The sequence below is a fragment of the Python bivittatus genome, unplaced genomic scaffold, assembly GCF_059951505.1.
Source record: "Python bivittatus isolate LINGU-HERP-01145 unplaced genomic scaffold, Pbiv_v1 ctg000410_np1212, whole genome shotgun sequence".
NCBI lineage: Eukaryota > Metazoa > Chordata > Lepidosauria > Squamata > Pythonidae > Python > Python bivittatus.
Window position 1 is genome coordinate 1,028,337 of NW_028277067.1, and position 22,419 is coordinate 1,050,755.

Here is a 22,419-nt window from a genome sequence, read left to right on the forward strand (position 1 = left end):
AACAATTCATATTTTCCTCTTAAGAACTGTTGGGAGGAACTGCTTCAGTTCTTCCTGTATTTTTCATCCATTTATTTATTCTGCTTGTGAGGATGATAATAAGGATTTGTGAGGTAAAACATCACTTTTCATATAAAAAGAGAGAAAGAAAGATTCCACTGTAAGGATTTTCAAAATTCAGGCTAGCAAAAACTGAATCTAAATGCAACCTGTGTTATTTGTATGGAAACACATTTCTCTATCCTGGGGTGGGAATTCTGGAAGCTATACTCTCTGTGTATCTGAAAAGTATCAAATTAGGAAGGGTTTTAGTAAAGGACAAGGTCTGGCTTATGGTAGAAAGGAGGGGACCTCTAAGGCTTGTATAGCCCAAGAGTGACAGGCTGCCATTACTTTTTTGTGGCCACTGGCAACTGTAGCCACCTTAATGAAAATTGTCTCATAGATTGCCCCCACAACACAGGGGACCTTGCAACTAGGTGCTACTTCTGCACAAACGCATGGAAGAAAAGCAGCAATTCCTTGGATCTAGACCATTGGTTTACAAAGCCCCAGGACAAAGTACATGTGATGGGAGATTGTTCCAAAAGCTTTTCCTCTCATAACAGAAAGAAGGAGAAGGAAGTTACTTCCCTTTCAGAGTTGATAAAGAAATTTAGTTGGATGTTGGGTGTTTTCAAGGAGATGTGGTGGGAGACTGGGGTGTGTTTTTCCTTCCCCTCCTTCCTCTCTTTCTTGTGAGAAATGCACCCTTCATCTCATAAAATTAAATGCAGGATGGTATAAATTCTATAACTGCATATGCATGCGTGTGTGTCTGTCTGTCTATCTCACACACGCTTGAATACATACAAGAGGAGACATTAGAAGTCACAACCCTTTCTGGCTCACTCAGGCAGCTTTACTGTTTCCATAGTAACTTCTATACTTGGCAAGGAGCCAGAATATTATTACAACTTGCCAAGGTGGAAAAAAAGAAAAAGGGGAGGGAGGAAAGAGTGAGGGAAAATAGCTAAAAATTCGCAGTATCTTTAGTATTAGCAAACTGATTTGAGATCTGTACATTTTCTAAGGGTGGATGATTCCAACTTAACACTGTCAAAGAGAAACAAAGGAAGGGCCCTATTTAAGAACACGTACTGTGTGGGTTCCCCATCGCTGCCTTCCAAGAAACACCCCTGAAGGTTGATTTATTATCTTTGTTGATGCAAAAAAGCTATGGGAAAAAGTAATGATGGAGAGCATGTTCTCTCTATAGGGAGGGAGCAAATCTCAAAGGCAGGATTATTAGAAAGGAAAACAAATTCAGAGAGACATAACCCTATTAAGATAGGGAGGAAGTATTTAGATTTGTTTTGACAGGAAAATCTCCACATACAAGCTGTCTCCCAGTTCTTCAGTGAGAAAGCTTTTGCTTTAAAAAAAACAACATTAAAAAAACAACATTCCCCCAGTATCTCCTATGAGGTCAAATTATTGGTTTCTTTCAACTGTCAGTGTAGGCATCAGTCTATATGCACATCTTCTTTGGAAGAACTCATTTCACCACTAGCAACTTATCTTCTAGAGTAGTCCAACTACCATTGTGCCAAAATAACTATAATGAGGACAGGCTTTATATCACTTCAACAACGGCTGGCTGACACTGTAAGTCACTAGTGAGGAAATAGCCTCTGGAGAATGGGAAAAGATGAGGGAAAAGGTGACACAGATTTTGCTTCATTTCATGACTCATGTCTATATTTACTAGCCTCATCCAGCCTCAGTTTTCCCTACAATGGCCTCAGTGCCCTTGTAAGCCCAAATGCCAAGGAGATGCTCTCGTTTCTGAATGTTTGCTGCTAATTCTTTCACTCTGATGCATTTTTACTGAAGACCATAATATTGCTCCTTGCATGGCTACCTAAAGAAGTTGCAAGGAACAGAAGCAGGGAGAGAGAGTTTGCATATTCTATCTCTTCTGGGTTTGAGGATTCCCCAAGGATGCCATGGTAAACAAAAAACAAAAAACCAGAAGCCAAAAACTGACATGGATCCTTGAAAAAGCCTACCATTTTTTTTTAAAAAAAGAGGTTCTACAGCAGGGAAAAGAGAAAGGTGACATTTCCAGTGGAAAAGGCCAAAATTCTATTATGCCATTACTCCAACCCCTTTCTTTTTCAGGTTTTCTTTAGAGCAGTGTTTCTCAACCTTGACAACTTTAAGATGTGTGGACTTACTGGCTGGAGAATTCTGGGAGTTGAAGTCCACACAACTTAAAAGTTGCCAAGGTTGAGAAACACTGTTTTGGGGAATAAAGTCCAGGTTAAAAATAACTGAGTGGGGGAGAAATAAACAATTATGAATAATGGGGGGAGAGGGGGTTTAAAAGAAATATTTCTAACTTTCTCAGAACCAGCCCCCTACATTTTGCTACCTGAGACCAACATCTAACTGCAGGGCCAGAAACTTTGTTGTGGTATCTGGAGCAGAAAAGCTCAAAAGCATCTCTTCCCTGGTCTGGCAAGCAATAAGCATACATTAAATCATGTGCCACTCCTTTGTGACATCCAAAACTCAAAAGAACCTAATGCATCAACCTCACCCTCCTTAATAGGAGACTGGCCTTACATAGGATTGGTTCTCATCAAAGATGAGAACCGTTTTGGACAGGGACAGGGACAGGGGCTCCCCCCACACCTTGTAATTATCCCCCCTTCTTCCCACTTTCACTTAATGGGCACCAAAAGAGGTGAAGGCCTGGTAGGGGTCTTCCTCCCATCCCTCCTCTACAGCATCTACAAAATAGCTCTTTCGTGACTTTGCTCTCAGGTGATGTTACACTTCCTGGCTAGTGTAAGGAGGTGATCTGGTTTTTATAGTTATGTGCCTGATCCTGGTGGCACAGTGCCAACATCAAAAGAGAAGTCAGCCCTTTCTTACATCTCAGCTTTGTCCTCCTGAAACTCCGTCCTCTCCCTGGCTCTTTCTAGGTAGCCTGCTGTTTCCCCAGCTTATGGACAGCTTTTCTCCTGTTTATGTCTGGAGAGGCCTGCTTCTACAATCAACTTCACTCCCCCCACCACTCCCATCTTGGTAAGAATTTAACTCCTTCCATCTGCAAATGTTTGTGAATGTAGCAGACAAAAAAATGGGGAGGAGGATTGTTCCTAACCTTTCAATTTAAAGAACTCAAACGTATTCATTCTTGAACACTTAGCACCTCAGTGCTGAAAATAACACAAATACTCTACATTAAAAAGTGTCTCTGAACATGTACAGATTGCCTCTCACCCACCACTGAACAACCCCAGTCAATTCCCCACGCACGTCTGAGGAAGACATGCGTTGAAATATGAGCTAACCCTAACCTGAGACTATTAATGCTTATTTTTTACATCATGAGGAGGGGGGCTTTCCACAAAGTATACAGGCTGCTTGCTATACCATCAGAGGGGGAACTGAATGAACAGACTATATTTCCTCAGCCCTGACATGTTTGTAATTAGGGAATATGCTTTCAGCTCAAAGCATGTGATTTGAGCACCACTGTAACTTTCTCCTTTTTAAAATAAAAATTAAGCAGTGGAAATGAGCCAAAAAGACATCCTGTGAGCAAACTGATTTTAATAAAATCCTGATGCCAAAAACTCAGAATCTCATTAACAGCGCACACAGAATGCTTGTAAATTTCTCACTCTAGAACCAGCCAGCAAGGGATAGTGAATTGCTTTTAATCTCTTCCTGCACCCTTCCCCCACTGGCACACGCATAAACATATAGTCAGCTTTTTCCAAAACAAAATCATTCTTCTCTAACATTTCCTCCCAAAAAGTACATGTTTGTTCACACTAAAAACAAATCATGGATAAAATCTAAACTGTTTCTAACAACTTTTCCATTTGATAGGAAGCACAACCGCTCTGCTTCTTTACATATATACATTCTATATTCAGCTATGTGTATTCTTGAATTTATTACAACTGGCTCTAAACAAAAATATTTAAAAATAATATTTAAAAAAACCAAAAGTATTATAAACAGAATTTATTCCATATTATGTCGCTGAGGTACAGGTCATCCCCTCATATCCAAGATTAAAAATCTCAGAGGATATCAGATTTCTCCAGTGTTGTAAGGATCAGCACACCTCTGCAGCTTTTAACTGGTTTAACAATAAAAGTTTTAATTGCAAATTAAGCAGCAAGACCAAAGACAAATCAACATCTAAGTACCTTGACTTTTCTCTTCCTGTGCCTCATTTGATGAAAAGAAGTAGCCAGTTTGAATGCAGAAGGTAGGAAATATTTACAGTTCAGAGGGCAACCATTGTGGCTTATCTTTTACCAATAAAAGCAATAGCTTATAGGTCAAAGAAATATTATATCATTAAACTTGGATATTCCACAATATTGATTGTGTTTGTTTTGAAAAGGATGAAGCAAAAACAATTATTTTCCAAATTTCTAAGTAAGAAAATTATTAAGAATAGCAATATCATCTCTCTTCCTATCTGAAAACGATTATAAATTATATAAATTGAGCATTACATTAAAAAAATTATGAGTCACTATGTGTTATATCATTCTCAGACTACTTCAATCATCACTCTGTACTAACCCAGAAATGCTGTATGCTTTTATATGTTTAAAAAATGCATGATTGTTTCACGAGAAACTTCTGTGCTATGCTCAACCAGTTACGCACATGGGCATGCATGCAATGTAATTGCCTTTACGGATAGATTCATTCATTCATTCATTCATTCATTCATTCATTCATTCATTCATTCATTCACTGGGATAAATGCATTGCCTTTCTGGAAAAAGAAAAAAAGTACAATTTATTAACTGTGCTTCTTCAGTATTGGGAGAAATTCTACAATTTCCCCCAAGAAGGCATCTGTCAAGTTTTGGTTGGTTGGTTGGTTATACTTTTCCTTCCGAATAAAATGGGAGGAGGGGGGAATCCATAGCATGTACTGTATATTGCAAAAGTCCATCATTGCTATTTCTGAAAAATATTTAATCTTTAAAAACTCCTAAGTCAAGAAATGGGTTGAAATTTGTCCTCTTTAACATCACCTCCTCCTCTTCCTCCTTATTGTGATATTAGCAAGCAATGGCTTTACTAAAGAAGTGCTGTGAAGAATGCTGTCACTCACTTAGAAGTTTCAAATAATGCTAATAGCAGCAATTTGGAAAATAATGCAGTAACAGAAATAAATGTGGGTTTCTTCCTCCAGTCTCTGTGATGGTTGGGTATAGTAACACAGGGCGCCTCTTTTCAATTTAAATTTCAGTAGGAGTGTGGGGCGGGGGGAGGTGGAGTGAAGACAGGGGGATTTTGGAGGTGTGGGTAGAAGAATGGATATGAAAGAAGCTTAGTCCTAGCCCAAGAAAATCCTCCAACTGTCAGAGTCAAAGGATAAAAAGTTATATTTATTATTGCAAGGGAAGGGAAGGGAAGGGAAGGGAAGGGAAGGGAAGGGAAGGGGTTAACAGCCTAAGATCCTTTGTAAAGCACAAGTTACTATCTTGCTATGACAGCTAGGAGAATATTTTAAAGATATTAAACTAAAGTTTAATCTTAAAGGAACATGTTCACAACCTTTTAGTTATCAAATAAAAGTTAATTTGATTCTTCAATTTTAAAAAAATAGTAACTGTAACTTATTAAACCTTGAAGTTAATTCTGAAGAACCAATTTTTTTTAAAGGACACCCATAGCAGTCAGGATTTGCAAAAGTCTCTTATTATGCATTTAGACACTATGTTACCTCTATGGAATGTACCTTTTGATAAATTTGTATTTCCTTCAGTCAGTTCCAAGCAGCACTTATACCCCTGGGAAAGAAAGTGGAAGGTTATTGACCTAAGTCCTCCAGTGAGTTTTATGGTAAAGCAGGGATTTAAAGTTGGTTCCCTGCCCCCAGCACTGTGGTTTAACTATGGTACTTGAGACAGGAGGAGGCAATGCCTCCATTTTCCTTATCCATGGAAAGTGGAAATTCAGTTATTCTCCATGGATGCACACAGAAGGGCTGGGTCTGCAAGGCATGCTGAAATACAAGACAGGCAATCAGGAGACAATGGCAAAACCACTCCTGAAAAACCTTGCCAAGAAAACTGCAGGGACTTGTCTAGGCAATCTCCAAGAATCGGACACGATTGAATAGATAAAAAAAAAAATCTCTGTAGCCAAGGATAATACAAGAATTATATGTACATGGTGACATCCTGATGCAAAGCTCACCCTTATGTCCTGGCATCCCAACGTCTGATTTAAGTACATAAGTCACAATATTTGCATTGTGATGCCCTACAAATGGTTGTTTAGCCACACATTTTTAGCTAGCATGTTATGCAAACCTAGCTCAGATGATTAGTGGATGGTTCAGTCTGTTAAATATGCTTATATTTTAAAAAGGCCTTAGCTTATAAACTTTAAAAAATTATCCCCAAAGCTGCAACACTTGAAATTATTTAAACTGAAGTTTTCATCAGTTGATGGGAGTTGTAGTCCTAGGCAATAAGCTAAGGAAAGTTGCTATAAAGAATCTTCCTCTATCAACCAAGGAATAGCATATAGTTATTTACAGAAAGGTATACAGTAAAAAATGGAAAGATTTGACCAAGTGAAGGATAGAGGAACAATACCAGTACAGATGGACAGCTGCACAGATTAAAATAGGAAGGTATCTCACAAAAACTTTGCTGAAAATAGTAAGAATCACTTCCCCTCCTACAGTACACAAATTAGAAAATAAAGATTTCCTACCTCTTCAACCTGCCAATTTTATATGGTTTTCAGATGTGTTTCAGCCAACCCAGGCCCAACCTCCAGGCCCCAGTTGGAGAGATCAAACAGCTTTTCCATCTAGACATAGCAATGACCTGTAAAGCAATGTGCCATAGATGGGGGCATTCCCCACTTCTCCAATTCTGCTTCCCCTCCTCCCCACCCTGCTTCCTGGATTTTACTTTCCTGTCATTTAAAGCAGTAGAAGCTTACCTTACCCAACTTTTGTAGATACCAGCAAAAATATTTGCAGAGATGTGTGGCCAAACCTCCCAAATAATTACTCAACTTTCTGCACAATTCCCAAAAGTGTTTTCACTTTAAGCTTCTAACCCAATAAAACACAGTTGCCTATGTCTGAATGGCACTGCGCTTTATAAGATTACTTCTGAGTAACTTGTAGAAAGCATCCTCATAAGACTCATCCCCAAAATCACCCTCTAGAATGTGTGATAATTGCAAATGGATCCTAAAAGTCCTATTGTTTCACTGTTTGGTTTTTTTAAAGTTCTAGTAGCAATACCTGTATGGAGGAGACAAGTAACTATAGCTTCTTAAAAACCTTGGACAGCTGGGGAATCTATCACTTTTTGATTTACTATCAATCCTATATGTTACTCAGAAGTAAGATTCTGAAAACTAAGAGAGCTATGCATAGGATTGTAACTTTTCAGTTTACATTAAAAGAGACACACACACCTAACCATAACCCATTCTCCAAACTAAAATAACTTTCAGATCTTATTCTTCAATTCTACAGATCTCTGTTTACACATAAATATATATAACATTCTGTTCAACCACAAGGTTGAACAGAACTCCCTAGTAAGTGAGCATTCTTAGCATCACAAAATCTAATAATTGCTTCTTTTTTTTAGCTGCCAAGAAATTATGCTGAATGGCTTTGGAATCTCCTTCCAGCATATATAATACCCAACAGTTCTCTTTGCCCTATTTCTAGGTGACCAGTGAACTTTTTCATCATGGGTGGTGGAATCTCCAGTCTTGTTCCATGGAGTGCAGTGCTTTTCACCCACATTATTGTTGGCATGCTGGGTGAACCATGTCTGTGGCTGGCTATTACAAGGGCTGAAGCTGGAACAGCAGCTATCCATATAGGCCCTCAGAACACATCCAGTCCAGGGGAAGCAGAGCTCCCTCCAATCCTGAACAGAATTTTGCCTTGGAAAAGGACATGTTGGCCCTTACCACTTCAGGCTCCAGGTGCTTTAGGGTTTAGCTGGTTGGTTTGCTTCTTGCTGGGGGCTTGCAAAGAAGAATGTCCTCAAGACGAGGCTGGAGGAAGACAGCTTTTCGATTAATTTGGGGTAAGAGGTAGATACTACCGCCTAATCTGGACTGGCTGCTAAAACACCCTGAGGAAACATAAATCTTGATGTCTCTTGTCCCAGTCTGGGGCAACCAGAGAAGACCATGATCCCAAGGTTTTTCTTGCAAGGAAGTCCCACTCAATAGTCCCACTGACTTCTGTTTACTGGTCACTTCTGAGTAAACATGCCAAAAATTCTCCTGCCTCTAAACCTAGTGAGTGAAGGCTTTGCCTAATAAAGTGGACTGAAAAGAGTTCAGGATTGTGACCACCACTTTTAGCACTTGTCAGTCACAACATTTAGCCTTTAAAGAACAGAATCACAGCTATAGGCCACACTCCCACACAGGCAATCAAAGACAGCCAGGATGCACCACTTCCTTCCTAGTAGACCCCTAATTAGGCAGGGAAAAAAAGCCAGGCTGGGGGTTTGAGCACAATGCACACAATATTTAAGGGGCAATTCAATGCATGTATACTCAGAGGCAAGTGGCCCTTTGATCTCAAGGCAGTCTCCAAAGAAGCATGGGTGGGAAGGCAGCCTGAAACCACAGGACAGCTCTCTTTCCTGCATCTTCTAGGCAAAGTCTGAAAGTTTGCTTTGAGGATGAAATATTTTAGACCTTGTTAGATGATGAAATGGATGTGGGTAACTAATTTTCTAGATACTCTGCTATCATTTCCCCCTTGAATCTATGGTGTAGCTATGGCAGAAATCCATGGGTCCTGTAGTCAAGGGATCCCCAAAAGATACCTCTCCAGAGTGGCAGGTGGGAAAGGCAGGAGGTTCAGACAAGTTCAGTAACCGTCCCTGGCTTGGCCTAGGAAACTGCAGGCTGTTAGAGGTGCCACTCCTCACAACATGCTTGTTTTGCCAAAACATGTTATAGGCTCATCTCATTATTTTTGCTTCTAGAAGTATTTGCCAAGCATATGGCTGTGTGAAGTCCCCATATCACTAACTCCATTAGATTGGAATCTAAAATTACTTTGCTACAGCACAGCCTTATTTGATTTATATCCTGCCTTCAATCCAGGAACTCAAGGCAGCCTTCATAGACTTCCTTCTCTTATTTTACCTCACAAGAACAGCCTTGTGAGGTAGGTTGGGCTGAGAAAGAGTAACTGGCCCAAAGCCCCCTCTCTGGCTGAGGGCAGAGCAGAACGTGGGTTTCCCCATCCCAGACCAACATCTCAACCTCTTCACCACATGGGGACTCTCTCCCTGCCTTGAGTTCACTGGGGCTTACTCCCAGGTAAGGGGTGGTATAAATTTCCAGGATTAATGTAAGAGGACAGAATCAATTCAATTCTTTGTTTAACTTACACATTTTGCAAATACAGTCAGTTGATCTTAATTGGTGTTCTGGAATAAGCACTGAAATGGGATATATCTTTTTATACAAAATATATAGAAAACAAAGACTAGAAATTTAAACCTTTGGCAGAGATATATAGAAACTGAGGGAGAAACAGCCTTTCTGAAGTGTTTAAGAACACAGTGAAAGTGGGCATGACATTTGGGATAGAAATAAATGATTACACAATGAATAGTTTTCTTTTCGTTTTAATCTCAAAAGAAAGGAGGGCCCAGCTTTACCAGACTTACCCATTTTGTTTAGGAGCCATCCCAGCCCTTCATGTTGTGAAAAGGGCTTTCACAGGTGCTTAGCCCTGCTCTAGTGCTTCCTGTGCCCAATGTTGAAAACAGGGTGGGTGGGGGGTGGGGCTAGAAAGAGACAAAGTATATTGGACCAGCCAGCCAGGAGCATCATTCTGCACCTCTCAGTTTGGAATGAGACATGGCCCTCCCTCCTCTCCTGTAAAGGATTCTGACTGAGGCATTTATGTTGCTCTTTTGGTGGAGTTAGATTTCCAATAAACCGAGCCCTCCCCTTGCCAGCTAGGAAAATATCAGAAGTTGATTTGATACAGAAAATAATTTCGCCCTGCATGTTTTCGGGAGAACAGACTTTCCCATCCTCTCAGCTGCTAAAAGTCATCATCTACCTTCTACAAACTCAGATGAAGTAAAGGCTACTTTAACATCAGAAATAATAACATCCCAAGCTCCAAACAAAACAAAGGGGAGAATATTTCAGGTTTCAAGGACTGAGCAAAGGAATAATAAAGGCAGCTTTCTTTGCAAAATAACTGCACTAGAATTCATATGGAGATTCGATCCTATTCTTCATGAATTAAACCAAGATTGGAGTTTCTTATCACACCACATGTGTTAATTTGCTCAGAAACAAGAATACCCCTTCTTAATGCCTTACTACTGCTTGTTTAAAGTCACTCTGGGTAATTTTCACTCTCTTTTTCCTTTTACCATTTCCTATTCTCCTTTTCCCAACACACACACACACCACAGAGGAGTTGCCTATATATATAACACTGAGCTCTCCAGACTAGACTTCCAAGTCTGATGAAGAGGCTGTAAACCACCAAAGTTTAGAGGACAATTAATGCTAGTTTTCAGGTTGCTGCAGGATTCTCCCATACCAGTTACTAATATCCTGAGACTCTTCCCCAACCTGAGTTATCTGAAGAAGCCAGATTAGGATTACCATTACAATTGCCAGCAGGGTCAACAGGAGATTGTGGGTGATGTGCATTGTAGTCCAACCCATCTGGAGGCCTTGGATTGGGGAAGGTTTTTGCCTACACAGCCATTGCCAACTTCTCAAGGAAACAGGCAACTGAAGGAAAACCTGCTGGCAGGGCAGATCTTGTTGGTAGCAGTTTACCTTTCTTGGGTTGGAGTTATTTTCATTCGGTTCTTGTTTCAGTTTCCATCTCTCCCGCCGCACCTGCCAAACCCTTATTCTCATCTAAAAAATGCAAATGCAATTTTTTGGGTAACTGCTTCAAAAGGTCTTCTTAAATACACAGCCCGGTCCGGTGCCATTTACTTCCAAATAAATGCATGTGGTTAGAACGGAGATCAGAGGGGGCTGGTTTTTTTCTTCCCTCGGAAGAAACCAACGAAAGAAAACGAGAAAGTTGCTGTTTCTCTACCTGACCTCTTTACTCGGGAGTAAACTCCCAGGGACTGATCACGGAGTAGCCAGTGAAGAGACCACAGCGTGGTGATGGAAACAAATATTGCTTCCCCGGAGGCGGGGAGCACCTCCTTCATCTTCTCCAACCCGTGGCAAGCTTGCAGGCTTCATCTCGTCTCCAAAGTGGCTGGGGAGGATGGGCGATTGAGTCCCTTATCAAGTTAAAGAAGGCTGCCTGCAGGAAAAGAAAGGCTCCGGTGATTTATCCACGCCTTCTGATGTTACCTGCTCCTTCTACTGGATTTTATCTTCACCGAAACCGACTAGTTGGGGCCGAGGCTGCGGGATGTTCTGAGCTGAGGGATGTGATGTCACGTAGCTGCGATCACCCAGCTGAATTAGTTTTGCGTATCTCAGAAGTATGCTTCCACGTGCTCAAGCATGCACATTTGCCAACTCGGACAAAACAGTGTATGTCCTCATTCACAACCGAATGTGAGATGCAGAGTTTTTTTCTCCTTCCAGGAGAAAATGTTTTCTTTAGAACAGAGGAATTCAATCTAGAACCTTCGAAAGGCCACCGAGAATTCGCAGAGTTCCAGTTCGCACCGCCTTCGGCACTCAGAAAGCGAAAAGGTCGGTTTTCTAGTATTATTTCAAAAGGCAAAGAAGCTCCTTTCCCAATACAGTATTACTGACAAGGAAGAAAAAAGTCCCTAGAATGGGGACATTCTAGGTCCCCAGCTTCCGCAGTTTCTATCCGCTTTTTTGGAGAATTGTAAACCAGGTTCAGCACCGGATGGCGCGAAAGCATCTGCACAAAACAACGGTCCCTGCCCAGAATCGCGACTTTGAGAACAGACTTTTCGACCCAGCCAAAGTCCGAGATCTTCGGCCCAAGGTGGTGCGTGTTCTCTCTCCCGCACACACTCCCCCAAATACAGTACACATCTCCGCAAGAGGACAGGGGGCGCCATCCTTAAAGCCCGCTGAATTAAAAGGAATTCGTTGGATTTATGCCCTGGGGAACCAGCGATTGCGATTTCGGGTTTAGGTAGTATTGCCCTCTGTCCTAAACCACCTGGAGAGCTGCCGGATTGAAAGGCGAAGTGTAGCTCGTCAAAATCAGCAAACAACGACCCGCTCTCCTCCCGTGGAAGCGAAAGTTTGGCGGGGAGGGGCGAGGGGCGAGGGGGAGGGGCCGTCTGGGCTGGGTCAGGGCCAAAGGGATGCCGCAGAAGCCTTCAGCTCAGGGGCAGGAAAGTTGGCGCTCTCCAAACCCTTGGCCTCCTTCCTCTCCAGTCCCCACTAGGATGATCGGAGCTGCAGCCCAGCCTGTCCGAAGGCACCCGGGTGCCGGCCCTGCCGCCCTTACAGTGGGAGCATTGTTCAAAGCGAAGACCTCAGATCGCTGAGCCGCCTCTACTGGCAATTCCACCCGGTTGAAAAACCGCGGCAATTTCCTCCAGCGGGGAGAAGGGGGCTTGGAAAAGCGGCCGCGACGGGTTTTCTTGGGGGAAAAGGCAACCGGGAGAGCCGGAGCTCCGATTCTTGGAGCTCAGTGGGACGTCTCCCTGTGGAACTGTGTGCCCGCCCCCCCCGACACAGACACACCCGGCGCCGAGAGATGGGGGTCTGGCGCCGGAATGCCCCTCTCCAAGAGGCGGGCGGGTCTCCCTCTTTCTTGGGCAGCTGCTCCCCAGAGACGTGCGCCCGGCAGGAAACCCTTTGGGGAAGAGGGAGCAGCAATTCTTTCTCCCTGCATGGGACCCGGTGCCTGACCCCACGAGTAGCGCCTGCCTTCCGCAACCCTGGTGAGCTCCCGATGCCGCATGGGGTGATGCCCATTCTCTCCGCTATTTCTCCCAGCCATGTGGGGAAGGTAGAATCGGTCGGCCGGCGCGTCGGGAGAGGAATCGGAACCATCTAGCCTGGCCAGCGAGCCAGCTCCAGTAGAGCGCGGCTGGCTCTATTGGCGCGGGAAGACGAAGCGCCGGAGCGCGCTCAGCCTTGGCTGGTGGAGCGTCACCTTCTACTCCCATTGTTCCTCCCGTTCACCTCCGTGTGGACGACCTCTCGGTCTTGAACCCCTCGTCCCGACCATATCTCTGGCTGCCATTCTTTTCGCAACATGAGCGCTGCGCTAGCGGGGAAATCAACCACCCGCCTCAGAGCCCCGATCAGTCAGCTTATCAGTAACTCATTCATTCTCCTGGAAGAGCTCCATCCGGCCTTCCCGAATCTGCTGCCCTCCAATGGCCCCGGGAGCTGGGACTTATGGACGATGTAGTCCAACGCACCTGGAGGACACCAGGTTGGAGAAAACTGGTTTAAAAAGCAACCTGTTGTCTCCGAGAGGGCGAGCAGTCTGAGGGGGCTAGACAGAGTCACTTCCTCAGTCAAATCCTCCCCATCAAACCCTAAACACCTGCTCACCTCCTTGATCTATCGATCTCCATAGGTGTCGGTCTAGAGTTCCCACCAACTCCATCGCCCTGCTTCGCGGACGTGATGGGAGGGATAATTCAAACACCTTTAGAGGGCGCCAGATTGGGGAAGGGTTGATCGAAGTTTACCCCCACCCCAGGACACAGCACAGCAAGAAAAGATTTCTGTAGCTTTTCTGTAGGTCTGAAACGACCTCCTCTCTCCATCCCCCCCCAAACCACGATGCAAGGTAAACACTCTGCTGAGAAGTTACGAGGCTACAACTGCGGGACGAGAGCTGTAGCCCATTCATACCCACGGACTGAATGACCTTGTGGCGGAAAGGAGGGGGAAACAGATCAGGAAAGGAGGAGCCCCCATTAACAAACAAATGAATAAGCCATCTATCAATCGGGAGCACTGGCTCCTTCTACTTTTTCCCTCAATTTTCCTACAGCAGTTCAACTGTGGAATCCTATCCAAGCCGAACAGTAGGAAAGTCCTTGGAAGCTTCAAGGCACTTCACCTGAAGCTGATACTTCACCTTCAAGGCAGTACGAGGGGCTTGCATTGCTTGGCAACAAAACAGAGGGGGTGGGCTCGGCTGTTAAAAAAAAGCTGTTTTTCAAATCTGAAAAAAAATAAACTTGAGAAGATGTTGAGGGAACGGTAATGAGGACACAAGAACCTAAGGTAATAGTCGTTAAGGAGTACAGAAATTTGGGCTGTGATTTATTCATGGGAGCTGGAATTTCGGATTATTTTTTTTTTAATTTCTGGAGAAACGGCTCCTTCTAACAGAGGAGGATTTCTAAAAAGGCTTTCTAAAAATACTTGCTTTGAAATCTAGGGCAAAAGACATGAAAATTAACCAAAACGTTTTCCCTCGAAAGTTTAGAAAGGAGCCGATTTGTTCTTTCCAGGCACCCCAGACCCAAGGAAACTCACTCCAAGCATATCCCCTCCTCCAGGTTAAGGGCGAATAATTAGTTATGTTGCGGGCACGTAATCCTTGTTTAATTCTAAAGGGCACTTAAAAATACCCCCTCCACCCCGTCCTACCTTTTCAAAGGAAATATAAAAAATGGTAACCATTATTCCATTCAATGGATATGAAATATGGGCGCCTATGCCCTCTTTCAATGCAAGAAATATGACTTCTGTCTTGAATTCTAGAAAACAAGATATATTTCTACTCCTTTTTAGTACCGAAAGTTAACTTGTTGCAACAAACAAAATCTCTATTTTCCTTGATAAATCAGAAATTACCACTTTAGAAAAAAATAGGATTGGAATGCGAGGCAGGGAGGCGAATTTTGTGAGGAGGAATGGACAACCGACATTCCCCGAGAAAAGACAAATTATTTCTGTTCCCACATCTCTGGTGATGTTATTTGTTTCTCCATCCGGCGTTTCCCAGAGGTGGGACTGACCAGGACTCACATCCACATCTGGCCATAAGGGCCAGGGCGATCGCAGCTGTAGCCCAAACAACGTCTGGAGGGAGCCAGGTTGTGGGGGGGACAGCAGCGCACAGCGATCGGACCCAGATTAAACAGCCAGTGCCCTTGAAAAGTCCCCCTTAAAACCCTACTTGAACCGCGTCTGCTCCATTCCTTCCCGCCGGTCTTCCAGGCAGGGATGCGGCGGGGCTTCCCACTCCCGGCCCCTACTTTCCATCCTACCTTCATCCGACAAACCTCGCGACAGCAAAGCCCAACTCCTGCTCTGCCCGCTCCCGCTTCTTTCAAGCCTCCTCCTCATAAAATCCCCAGGAAGTTTCCTTCATCCCCCACCGCAACCCGGCCGGGCCCCCGGCTACTTTACCACCCCCTGCCGAAAAACGTATCCCCACGTGATTTGGGAATGACAGACACACACCCCTTTCTCGCTCCAGTCTAGATTTTCCAGATCAGACTTTTAACCCGCTGCGGCCTGAGGCGACAGACAGACAGACAGACAGACAGACAGACACGCATACACACAAAATCATTCTGCTTCAGCACGAAGCGAAATATTATATTCTTCCTTCTTTCCCCCCCTTCCCCAGTTTTCTCGACATAATGCGCCATATTGTGGCTGTAGCCCCCCTCTCGCTTATCCAATCCAGCCCACCAAAACCTGGCACTTCCAAGCGCGCTGGACTACACGCCCCCCCAGACATGGAGGTGCCCTAGGATGATGGGGGTTGTAGTCCGACTGGCCTGGAAGGCCCGAGTTTTGGAAACCCGTCTTTTTAAAAGACTTGATTACATTTCCCCCCTTATTCCCCCTCCCCGCACACACGCGCGCGCGCGCGCGCGCACACACACACACACACACACGTACGTCACTCGGGCCTAGAGAAACTGCGCGCATACTTGCTCACCGAGCGCCTGACGTTTGGATCTCGCAAGCCGCCCCTCTCCTCTTGCGGGAGAGGAGAGATCCCCGGCCGAGCCTTTGATTCCAGCTCGCCGACTACAGGCTGCTGGCTGTCAAAGCTTAGTCCCCGTCCAATGGGCTTTATAGCCCCCACAGCACGTTCGGCTCTGTAGCAAGCGAGCTCGGTTCCCGCCGCTCCGGCCTCGGCGAAAAGGCCTCTCGAGTTCAAAGGCGCTGCAAGCCCCGGCTGCCGCCGAAAGGCACCGGCGGAAAAGAACCGGAGCTGCCGCCGGGCGCCCTAGCTGCAAAGCCGGGCGGGGGAGGGCGGCGAGGGGCCGGGGGCCCTAAGATCCCGAGATCGGGAAATCCACAGAGGCCAGTTTGGAAATCCTCCGCAGCCTCCCTCCCAGCAGCGAATAAACCCCCCGCCGACAACCACCACCACAACAAAGAAAGCCGAGAAGGGCTAACAAATTTCGAGCGAGAGATCGGCCATCTTGAAAGGAAGATCGAGAAGTGAGGAGGGGGAAAGAGGAAGAAAACGGCGAACAGCAGCGGCGGAGTGACAAAGGGAGAGGGGAAGGGGAAGGGGAAGAGGGAAGGCGCCGCCGGGGGCCAGCGAATGCTCTCCCGGGCGAAAGGGGGATTGGTTGGGGAGCGGAAAGTGTTCAAGCCCTACCTGATCCCGGATCCTTTCTAGGGGCGCACCGAGGCAGCAAAATATGGGACGGAAGAAAGGAGAAAGAGAGGGAAAAAAGGACGCCCCCCGCCCCGTTTATACTGCTCAATCTCCAATTTAAATATATACATATGTATATAATAGATCCAAGCAGAGCTCCTCGGAGCAGCCGCCCCTCCTCTTGCGGCTGGGCTACGGGAGGGAGGGCAGTGAAATCGACAAAAGGGCCCTCCCCCCCGTCCTCCGGACAGAAAGCCCCGCCCCCTTTGGGGCCCACGTGATTCCATTCCTTTAGGGTGTTTGCCGAAGAGCCAAGTCCCTTTAAAAAAATAATAAATAGAAGCAGCGGCGGCAGGAGAGGAATCGGTGGGTCTCGCTCTCCGCCGCCGACAGACAGAGACTTCGCAGCCAGGCAAGACAAAAAGCAACCCACCCGTCCAAGCTCCCCAAGCTACAGCCGGACTGCAGGGGCGTGAAGACCCTCTGCCCAACCGAAATAAAACCGAACCGGAACGAGCAGCCGTAGCTCAGCTGTACGGGGATGAAGCCAAGAGAAACAAAAGCCGCGGCGTTGGTGCGCTCTCCCCTCCTCCCCTCCCCTGCCCTCCCCTCCCCCGGTCAAACCCTCGCGTCGGCTGGAGAAAAGAGGTGCTGGAGAAGGGGAGGAAGAAAGGAGACGGCGACAAGCCGTGTAGGAAAATCTGCTAAATTGCAATAAAAGCCGTGTAGTGTTTGGATGCTGAATACACAAACACGCGCGCCTCCTGTCCTACAGCCTCCGGTCAATTTATCGACAGTGAGGTCTCTCTGGTTCCAGCTGTACTGAATTCCAGGACCTTTACTTGAAATCTGAACAATTGCCGCGTGAATAAAACCGGCAAAAAATTCTAAATAACATTTCGCGACAATTTCGCTCCATAGGTCGAAGCAGTTGCCAAAACTGACGCGTTACGAATGTAAGAAAAACAATGCGAGGGAGGGAATAGTAACTGAATGACCACGTAGCAGTCTACTGTATTATTTTCCCAGGTGTCTGTATTCTTGGACTCAGGACATGTTTAGACATCATACTCTTTACCTATAGTAAATAGTTTTCTAAAAATCTAAATCCCCAAGATCCAGTTTTTGTACACTTGGTGGCTTAAGGATCCATGATCATGAAAGAAATAACAAAAATAAAATAAAATACAAAATGGAAATGGAGCAGGGGAATGTTGCGGATTATCTTTCTTGGCAGTGAGAAATGATCCAGCTGAAAATTAGCGACAGCGGGGTACCATTCTAGATGGCTGTTGTAAACAGACGACTTTAAAACGCAAACTGCCAAGTGCCTAGCGAGGATACTGAAGGTAGTTTCCTTTTCAATCCGGAGTACAGGACTTTGTATTCTGGAAGCCTGCTGGGGGACTCCCAAATAATCATTTTTCGAAGTAAGGGCAGTGGTAAATGTTTCACGAGCGAAAGTTAAATTTAAAATACATTTGTTTAAATGTTTTTCTTGTGGGTTGCAGAATGTCAGCTCTTTCGAAGGGGTGGCTGGATTTTGCCTTTTGGGGACCTTCGATCCCAGCTCCGCTTTTGAACTTCCTTCCGAGAGGGGAGGAGAGGAGAGGAGAGTTCAGCTGCAGTTGCGCTCAGGATGGCCTGGTCTGGTTAAAACCAGCCATCCTGAACGGCTCCGGTTTCGCAACTCCAGAGATGCCCCCGTCCCGTTAGCCTGTAGTGGTAACGACTGTGAAGAGTATGGTGATACCCTAAAATCTACCCGATGTATTGTGGCACGGTCCGATTCCTCAGCCCCATTTAGTTCCGTGGAAATCTCCTGATGTCAGGATCAAATCCTTTCCTCGTGGATCTGCACGTGGTCGGTGCGGGCGACCTGGACTTCACAGCTGCCTGCCTGGGCAGTGAAATTCCGCGGCTGTTGGCGGGAGCCTTTTCCGCGCTACCAAGCCGGCTCCTGAGCAGGGAGGCGGATCGCTTCCTCGCCGGCTTTGTTTCGGAGCGCCACGGCGGCGACCCAAGAACGATGGCGTGGTTGGGAAGAGCGATCCGCAGCCTCCAGTCGGTGCGAGCGATTCGGATTTCAGGTCCAACCAGTGGCAGTGGTTGGAGAATGAGTCACAAATCCTGATTAAAGGGGGACAAGAATCGGGCTAACGAGTGCCGCTCCAGAACTTCGGAACTTTATACCGGCCTAATTAAACCAGATTCACGTTTTTCTTCTCAGCTACACACGAACTACTGACTGACTGGAGCTGCCGTTTCCTTTCCCTTCCTCCGCAATGTAGGCACTTGGCCTCGACTGGCAGCCTTGCGCCCGGGCGAGACGGCCGGACCCTTAAGCGACCTTTGGTAGCTCTAAAGCCACCGGGGGAAGCCAGATCCACGTGCCGCCGCCGCCGCCGCCGCCGCCTCTGGACGAACTGTCGCGTCAGCCAGACGTCACTCCTCCTCGCAGGCGTTTTGGAATGGGGAAAGCTGCTCTTTTCCCTGGCGCGCGGACGTTTCAATGGAGAGCGCCAGAAAGGAGCGTCAAAGGGCGGCCCCGAGCGCTTTCGGAGAGATCAGTGGCCCAAAACCGCTTCTTTCGAGGAGTAACAGGCTTCCCCAGCGATGGCGGAGGACACCCAGCTAGTTGCTGGGGGCGCTCCGCTCGCCCTTCTAGCCCACCCCACTTCCTCGCCAGAAAACCAGGCCAGCGAGCCTATCTGCCTGCTCGCCGGTCTGTCGCGGTTACGATCTCGGGGAGCAGGAAACCGCCCCCCCGACTCTTTTCATCCCAAACCGAGATGTATCCCTGGTTCCATCAACCCCACCTCGGACACACCTTTTCGATCTCCAGTTGAAGCGAAGGCAGTGCATCGGGGAGAAGCACTTCTTCCTTTCGAAGTGCCGGATTTTCCCCCAGCCAGTGCCCTCTGGAGGGTTTAGCCTATCAGTCCCATCGTTCCGGCGAGGAGGGGAATGATCGTGCAACAGGCAGGTGCCCTGGTGACCGAACAGTCGTTTGCGTCCCCTCCCCCGATTCTTTCTTTGCGGTTTATGTCGAAGCCAGGCTTTCTCTGTTTCCCCTCCTTCATTAAAGGCAATGGCCCAATATAAAGAGAAAATCTCAGACCTTGACATTTCTCTTGGTCCTACTGCCTAATTTGGTCCTACTACTTTGAATGGGATGAACCGATTCACGGGATTTCTTCAAATATTGAGCCACTATTTGAGATGAGGCCCCGCCCTATCCGTGGTACTGAGCAACAGCCCAACCAGCTGGACCGCGGGGCGGGGAGTAGTTTCCCGATCCCTTCGCAGACCTTCTTCTCCAACAGGCACCTCGTCGTCTTCTGACCAGAGTGACTTTGCCACAGCCTCGCCAAGGGACCCTCTGAAGTCTCGACCTCCCTGTGCCTGGATCGAGGGGAGGGGGCGAAATCCTTCGGGGGAGGACCTGGGCCCCAAGAATCCAGAGCCTCGGGCTTCCTCACCCTTTCTCGTTTGCTCTGGCTAGTGTTCAAAGGCACAGGACTCCTACCTGCTGTGTGTGCGGGGTGTATTTGGTAGGGAGGGAAGGTAGATGGCAAGTCCGGAGTTCTCCCTTTGGGCCAGGGACCAGAGAGCTGATTTCGCTCTCACAATCGTGGAGGGAACGCATACTTGCCACAAAGCGCCGCTGGTCGTGTGATACAAAGATAGGCGTCTGTCTCTAAGTTCTCCCCGGCGAATCGGTGATTCTGCTCCGGAGTAGATACCGATTTTAGCCTTCGGTATAACGTTTCGAACCCTGCACTTTCTTAGGTCTGCGCACTAATCTGAATTAAGAGCGCAATCCAAGAGAAACCTACTCAGAGCTTAGTCAAGTTGAGATAACCAGAGTTTTGCTGCTGGTTAAGTAGACAGAACCTCCCTAGAAAGCAAAGGGAATATTGTAATAATCAGTTTAGCCCTCCCTGCTCCTAGCATACACATTGTTTGCTCTCTTTCACAGGGATACAAGGAGAAAACATAGGAAGAATTTAGACAGACATTATATAATAAAGTAAAAATACATTTGAATGTATTTATGCTAAGTAGAATGGGGAAAGGAAAAACATCTGTGTAATTTGAGATTGCTCACATGCTACAGGCATCCCTAATGAAGGTTGTTGTGCAATGTCAAACTTTGCTTATTTGCAAGAGATCATGAAACACGATCCTATTCAATTGTACATGTCCACTGGATTTAAGAGAGTTTACTCCCAAGTAAGTGAGCCTATGAAATCAACTTTGCGAATGTCTTGCAGAAATTTGTTGTATTTCCAATTGTTGTTATTTTAAAGGATAGTATATATTAAGCTGAATTAAGTGGTAAATCTTTTTTTTTAGTCAGTGCTTTTTCAAGTTTCAATATAGACAAAATTTCCAGCAGAATTTTAGTCTGCTTTTGTCCCTGATATGCTGATTTTCTGCATAAAGAACTTTTCTTTTCCCACAGAGGTAAAATATAGAGATGGAAATACAATAACAGATGAAAATACTGAAAACTTAAGTCCAAATAATATTGTCTAAGTTTTTAAAACAAACCATAACCAGCAGTACTCCCGTTCTTCCTTTCCCACTTAACCCCACATTAACATGAAGAATACTGTAGCTGATCTTTCTCCTCTTATCTTTATATAAAATCTGAAATGCAGGTCAGCTCCTCCAGATAAGAGATGGGCTGAGGTTCCTCACTAGTGATTCATAGTGTTATCTAACTGTAGCTGTCTTGATATAGCAGCACTGCTTTTATTTTTATTTTTCTGCCTTCGAGTCAGTTTTGACTCCTAGTGACTGCCTGAACAAGTCCCAGCAGTTTTCTTGGCAAGATTTCAGAAGTGGTTTGCCATTGCCTGCTTCCTAGGGCTGAGAAAGGGAGTGGCCCAAGGTTATCCATCTGGCTTCGTGTCTAAGGTAGGACTAGAATTCTCTGTCTCCTGGTTTCTAGCCTGGTGCCTTAACCACTACACCAGGTTGCCTTTATATCACCATAATAATGGTTGGGTGACACTCTAAATCAGTATTTCTCAACCTCTGCAACTTTAAGATGCATGCACTTCAACATGCTGGCTGGGGAATTCTGGAAGTTGAAGTCCGGACATCTTAAATTTGCTGAGGTTGAGAAACACCGCTCTAAATCAGTAGTGAGAAAATGGCCTGAAAGTTGTTTGTACTGATTACACACATGAGGGCATGACAGTTATAAAGCTTCACTGAGAAAGTCTGAGGAAAAGGACACATTAATGGCAACATAAAAGAGGTAGCCCTTAATGTTATGGACATTTCCAGGATATTATAATAACAACAGTCCTATTCAGAAAATAATTTAGCTTGCCTGAAGATATTCAGTTCTTTTGAAAAATAGGTCTGATACTTCTAATGCTGCTTCCTCTTTCTCCAAGTGGTGGGGGAAAAACTGAGATTAAAACTGTTGGGTGCACCTTATGAAGAATGCTGTATAATTCCCAAGTCTTTTTATTTGCCCAGAAACATGTAGCCCAACCCTGAGCAAGTTTGCTCAGAGCAGAAGTAAGTTCCACTGAGTTGAAAGGAAGGTTATTTTCAATGAAGTGCACCCAGAATTTTGGCCAAACAAAGGTTTCCCCTAAGAGAACAACAGCCACAAGCTATTTTTCCGATCTCTCAGTTCTTCCACCCTCTTGTAAAATCCTTGATTTGTCAACTATTGGCTGAGCCTCCGGATTGGATCTTTTATTTTAACGGACAAAGGTGTATTTGGGGTAACCCACTTTTGAGGTAACTTGCCTGGCAGCTAGGCTGGGCTTGGCTAGTGTGTAGATCAGGCTGATGTTTTAAAAGGA

At 45.6% G+C, this 22,419-nt stretch overlaps 1 protein-coding gene across 4 annotated transcripts in view; it reads right to left on the reverse strand.

The window, feature by feature from the left end:
- Nucleotides 1–16,834, reverse strand: part of PCGF2 (polycomb group ring finger 2) — a 46,271-nt gene extending 29,437 nt beyond the window's left edge. The window contains exons 1-2 of one of the 4 annotated variants that reach the window (XM_088143328.1): nt 16,586–16,834; nt 11,137–11,350 (exon numbers count right to left, since the gene is read on the reverse strand). The gene's annotated coding sequence lies outside the window, so the exon portion shown is untranslated. Of the gene's footprint in view, nt 1–11,136; nt 11,351–15,910; nt 16,195–16,585 lie in introns of those variants that run through there. The other 3 variants (XM_007429845.4, XM_088143329.1, XM_007429846.4) reach the window with 3 other exon arrangements.
- Between the last annotated feature and the right edge of the window lie 5,585 nt (nt 16,835–22,419).